Source organism: Canis lupus, chromosome 14, assembly GCF_003254725.2.
Source record: "Canis lupus dingo isolate Sandy chromosome 14, ASM325472v2, whole genome shotgun sequence".
Taxonomy (NCBI): Eukaryota; Metazoa; Chordata; class Mammalia; order Carnivora; family Canidae; genus Canis; species Canis lupus.
The window spans coordinates 22,736,667-22,742,904 of record NC_064256.1 but is presented as its reverse complement, the minus strand read 5'-3'; positions in this window follow the sequence as shown (position 1 = coordinate 22,742,904).

Sequence of the window (6,238 nt, the reverse complement as noted above, 5' to 3'; positions counted from 1 at the left end):
TTACTTACTCCTTATCTTCCTTACCTCCAGTGGGGATTTGCACCTCCTCATTTAAGTGTTATTCTCTGTCTCTGGGTCTCCTTTCTCTTCTTATTTTTTTTTTTTTTAATTTATTCATGATAGTCACAGAGAGAGAGAGAGAGGCAGAGACACAGACAGAGGGAGAAGCAGGCTCCATGCACTGGGAGCCTGACGTGGGATTCGATCCCGGGTCTCCAGGATCGCGCCCTGGGCCAAAGGCAGGCGCCAAACCGCTGCGCCACCCAGGGATCCCTCCTTTCTCTTCTTAGACATATCTTGTGGACTCCTGGATTAATCTCTTACTTACCTATCTTTTCCCTCCTATTTTCATTTGTCTGTTTCTCCATCTGACCTAATTTCCTGAATTCCTTCAATTCCAACCCTCCATGTTAATTTTGAACTATAGAGGAGAATATAGAAGGTTTTTATTTTCCCCTTTTCAATGAATCTTCTTTGAGACATGTCTCAGAATTCAACAGACACTTTTTCTACATCCCAATTATTTCTAATGAAGCAAGAGGAAACAATTATTAATGTATGGTCAAAATATTGACCAATTATCTTGGTGAAGAATGGAGCAAAAGAAGAAAAAATGACTAGGAATGAAAATACTGGTTAGAAAACATTTGCATTCTCCCAAACCAGAGGGAATGAATACTAAAACAAATGTTAATGATGTTTCAGAGAGGGAGGATTCAGGAACTCAGGAACAGGGAGGAAGAAAAAATAATATCTCTAACCACTATCAAAACAGGAAAGCCAGCAATAGCATTTTGGGTGACAGTAGAAAATGGGAGAAATAAGATATGGGCTTAATGGTAGATTTGGTTTTAAGTTTGTCCAGTTTGAATGACCATGAAGAGTTCAGGGAAGAGCTGTCTCATGAGCAGGTGGAAGTGCAAATCTGAAGTTCATAAGAGGGGTCAATACTGAACTTACTTATGAACAAATCAAAAACACACAAACACACGAACAGAGCCTAATGAGTGAAAAGGAGAAAAGGGGACCACAACATGAGTAGAACCAAGGCCACAAGCAATTAATGCAGGAGTGTGGAGAGGCTTTCAATAGGGTGATGAATTATCCTTTCAATAAGGGTGATGAGGAAAACAAAGTGCATTGGTATGGTGGCTCCCAGGGATAGAAAAGTCAGAGAGGATTACATTAGAAAAGGAAAACTCAATTGTGTAAATAAAGAGTAGAGGAAAAGAAGCAATCGGAGAGGGAGAGACTGAGCATACAAAAAAGTTGAAAATGACTAAGAAATCAAGGTTACAGACCAAAGAATTATTCTTGCAAGAAATCATGTCACCTCTTTCTTCCAAGGTTAAGTGAAGATAGGGTTAAGGTAAGCTGTGGGAGGCCTAGGGAAACATTTTCTGTAAGGTCTCTGTTCTACATAAGCAATGAAAAATGTCTTACAAAATTCATGGGTCCATGTAAGGTATCATTATTAATGTATCAGTGAAGACTTAGAATAATGGTAAAGAAGTTTTATCCATTTGTTATCCAATCATTGCACATGAAGATTCTTTGTAATATATCTACCTGTCTAGATCCAGGAATCATTCTTTTGTGCTCTTTACTGTCAAATGCACCATTCCTGGCCAATTTCTTACGATGCTATGGCTCTTCAGAACCTCTCAGTATTGAAACAATATAGCTGTTCTGACCTTTACAATTCCCTGATACCAATGATTTAATGATGTTTGCATCATTACTCATGATGTAGCAACATCCATCAAGCTGCCCATGAATACTGTTTTCCAATGACTCTCTCAAAGGTTGTTACCATGCTTTGTTGATGACCACGAATATAAGTCTCAGGCAGAGTACGAGGGAAATTGTGAGTGATTACTCATTTTCTGGTCATGTTAAACGTATCGTTTGGAATTTCATAGCATAAATGTCGAAAACGTCTTCCAATAATGTCTTCTCTTGAACTTTTTAGGCTACATCACCACATTTCTAGAATATGATCTTTTCAGTGTTGACTTCATCATTTCTTTCCATAAATTACCACCAACAAGGATAGGAGAAGGATCTGTGGGCAAAGCTGGAAGGGCAGTCCCATTCACACAAAGAATGCCCTTCACTTATCTGTTCAACCGAGAAGAACATGGTGTCACCACATTAATGGAAGACAAGAAAAGATCTTGATCAGAAGGACTCATTGGCAAGGTGGGGCAATAATCTCAGAAGCCCTCCGAGGAGACAGTTGTAGCCATCCTTAGAGCTGACTGGCACATGATGTGAAACCTATGGAGAGGACAGTGACAGAAAACATGCTGGTCGAACTGGGAGCACTGGTAGAACACGTACAGGAAAAGAACACCTGCCACCACCACCCACTCTCAGGTCTGTACCTTGGAGGCAGAATCACAGTCAGATCACTGATGGGTGGGAGGCTAAATGTGGGCTCATACAAGTGGCTCAAGGCCAGTGGATTTTCACAACCCCAAGTGCCCCAGCTGTCCACCAGCCACAGCCATGCCTTTGTGGGGGTAAACGAGTGACTGAGGGAAAGGTTGGGGTAAAAGTGCTGTAACTCTCTTATTACCTTCACCAGGTCCACAATAATAGAAATCTCTTGCCTTATATAAGGCATTATATAGACAGTTTTTCCTTTATTTTAAAAGGGAACACATTAAAAGCAAGCAAGGACTATTCCTAAGCAAAGAGGAACTCTCAATAAAAATTTGCAGCATGACATCTCCTCTCTATTGCAGAAATGCAGTTATGTCTACGAGGTCTAAGAGGTGGTACATTGATCTTGTTGTACCTTGCCTAAGAACTAGAGACAATAATCAGAGTCTGCTAATGCCATTCACTTCCCCAAGAACAGGAAGCATGGCTGAAAGCGGGATCAAGGTATCTCCAACCCCATGTGGGGATCTTTCCCAAGTTTCTTCCTAAGAGGCATGCAAAGGCAGTGTAAGATATTCATGTAAGTTGACAGATTTTACTAAGAATTGTTTTAACAGAGGAACTAGGACTAGTGAAAACAAGGCTTCCCTGGAGGGGTGACAGTGCTAGGGTTTGAGCAAAGCTAGAGTTTAGGGAGTGGAAAGAGAGAAGCACTAACAGAAACAGAGTAAGCAGAGATCTGATTGGAAAACCATTTCTAAACCACTCCTGACATCAGACCCTCAACATTTTTTAAAACAAGTTTCTATCGTAAATGTCTACAGTAAAGTATAACTTTCACATTCATGAAAACAAGTTATATATAGCACATAAGAAAGCAGATTAGCAAAGCTAAGCTCTAGTCAACCTATCAGTGACTTACAGTGTCTGATATTGTTCCTAAGAATCAGTTTTTTTTTTTTTTTAAGATTTTATTTATTCTTGAGAGACACAGAGAGGAGGCAGAGACATAGAGAGAGGGAGAAGCAGGTTCCTCTCAGGGAACCCGACGTGAGACTCGATCCCAGATCTCTAGGATCATGCCCTGAGCCAAACGCAGACACACAACCACTGAGCCACCCAGGAGTCCCAAGAATCAGTTTTTTGAACAAACATTTAGGGCTATCACCATAGATACAGAGTGCTAGGATGTCAAAATGGCTTACTCATTAAAACAAAAGTTAGTTTCAGACAAAAAAGGCAAATTTCAGGAATAGAGAGTCTTAGACTGTCAGCTCGGTGCTAAGATATCACATTCACCCTGGAAGCACACACAATGCTGTTTAGGCAGGAAAGAGAAAATCCTGCATATGCTCATCATTCATGGTCTTGGTTTTAAATTGCTTTCTTTCTCATTCTTGTCACCTGGGTCCATCAAGCTTTCAAGCCCTTAGGCCATGGACAATGAATGCTTCCTTCTTTTCTTTATCTTGACAAGACTTGGCGTTATTCAGTCATCTGGGTTAGATCCTTAGTTCTCCTTAAGACGGTAACTACCTCTGGCCGTGCCAACTAAAAATGCCTTCAAGGTTAGCCTAGAACTGTTCTGCCTCAATGCTGGCCAGTGAGGGTGGCACTGCCACTGGGCCCACTGGGGAACAAGAACAGGTCTGGACAGTAATCGATATACCTTCTGGCTGAAGAAACTAACCCTGGGGAATTGCAGATGGGAAAATAATTTATATTTAAAATACTGCTTTGGTAAACAAAGACAATAACAAAAATATTCCTTGTGTTGGACTATAGCCAGAGATGATTGCAATCCTGGGCAGTGTGTGCCTTTAGAAAGGAAATTTAATTTAAAAGCCACCTACCTGGTACTAGAGAGGGCACACCAGCAAACATCTATGCATGCTCATGCCTCCTTCTACAGGATTCTGCTCTACCTACAGCTTTGCTGCCTGTGTGGCCACAGCTGGATGATATTACCCTGACTCTTTGGGCCATGGCTGACTGGGCAAAGACCATCTGAGATGGTCACATTCTGAAGTTGACCTGGTACCAAAACATAGGCTGCATGTATTAGTTTCCTAGGGCTACTTTAACAACTTAACCACAAACTGGATGGGTTAAAATAACAGAAATTTATCTTTTACTGTTCTGAGGCTAGATGTCTGAAATCAAGCTCTAAAGGCTCTAGGGAAGATTCCTTCCTTGCCTCTTGAGTTTTGGGTAGTTGCCAAAAGTCCTTGTTCCTTGGCTCTCAGATATATCACTTGGGTCCCTGCCTCTGTTGTCACATGGCGTTCTCTCCGTGCATCTTTTTTCCTGTGTCCAAACATGACCTCTTCTTTTAAGGACACCAGTCATATTAGATTCAGGGCCCACTCTAACCATTATGGTCTCTTTTAACTTGATTACATCTGCAAAGATCCTATTTCCAAATAAGGTCACATTCACAGGTACCAGGGTTGGGACCTGAGTATATTCTTTTGAGGGACACAATCCAACACCCACACACTGGTTCAATTGCTGTTCTTGCCTTGGGAGGATGAATAAAGAGACACATAGAACTAACCAACAGACAGTGGAGTTCACAGTCAAATGTTGTGAAGAGCTGGAATCAGGGCCAAAGAACCGAAAGTCATGTGCAAGCAGGAATTATGTGGGAGCAGAAAAGCAAGGTGGAAGCCAACAAAGCTAGAAGGAGAGAGAGAGCCTGGAGCCACCATGGAGAGGGAAGTGGCACTCCTAGGATGGTCAGGATGGGCAGGGTGGTCCTGAAGCTGCCCTGCACTCCTGACTGTTACCTCCAGAACACCTCTGGCTATCTATCAACCCCCTCTTCTTAAGATAGCCATTTGTTTCACAAAACTACAAGAGCCAAGGTAAAAGAGTCCAAGGAGAATCTTCATTTTCATGGTAAAAACAAGTCTGAGAGATGTGGTGACTCCACCCCATTGCTGTACCTCCCAGCATGGCCTTCTTCCAGGGCCAGTTCCTCTCTAGGGTCTGGACTCCCAAAACGTGAGGGGAGCCTAGGCTCAGGCAGCAGGGAAGGCTTTCCTTGTGCCCTTCTCTGGAACAGTAATAGTCAGCCACAGGCTACCAGGAACAAGTCTCAGGTGACCTGGGCTTGCCCAGGAGGCACAATAGTGGCACAATAGCTGCCTTTCTATTCCTATCCTGAATTCCTGACCACTTCCGGGAGGGCATGCTGATAGGTGAGGATATGCTGATTGCTGTTTGCCTTGTCCATCAACCTGATAAATGCATAAGGAGGAAGCAGGCACAGGGCCTGGAATAGGCCAGAATGATTGGATCAAGAATGATTGGGTCAAGAATTGCCCTTTGCCCTTTGAACCCGGGATTCCCTGGAGCCAGTCTGCCTTAGCTGGCACAGATGGGACCACTGCATAATTTCTTATCACCAGTGGAAATACAATTAGCAGAGCCCATGAAAGAAAGGGGGTAGGGGAAGACAGATAAAAAGAGAGAGAGAGGCAGAAGCAATTTATTCTGGGATTATATTATGCTCTACCCCACTTGTTCCCTGATTGCTGCCACCCCCAACAAAAAATGTTGGATAAGTGCAAAATAACTTGGGATAATAGAATAGATGCTTATGAAGAATTTCCTTATAAAGCTCTCAACTGTGAATATCTGATAAATTCATTTTCATTCAATTTAAATACCAGGTTAGAGGAGAAATCCAGTTTGGATGTCAGAGAAGTGGCTCTGGTTCTGTCACTCTGCGAAGCCAGGGAGCTCTGAGCAAAATTTTGACCCAACGAGTGAGAAGGTGATGTAGGAGGTCTTGGAGGCTGTCATGAGCATGCTATGGAAGCGCACATGGAAGCGCTATGGAAGC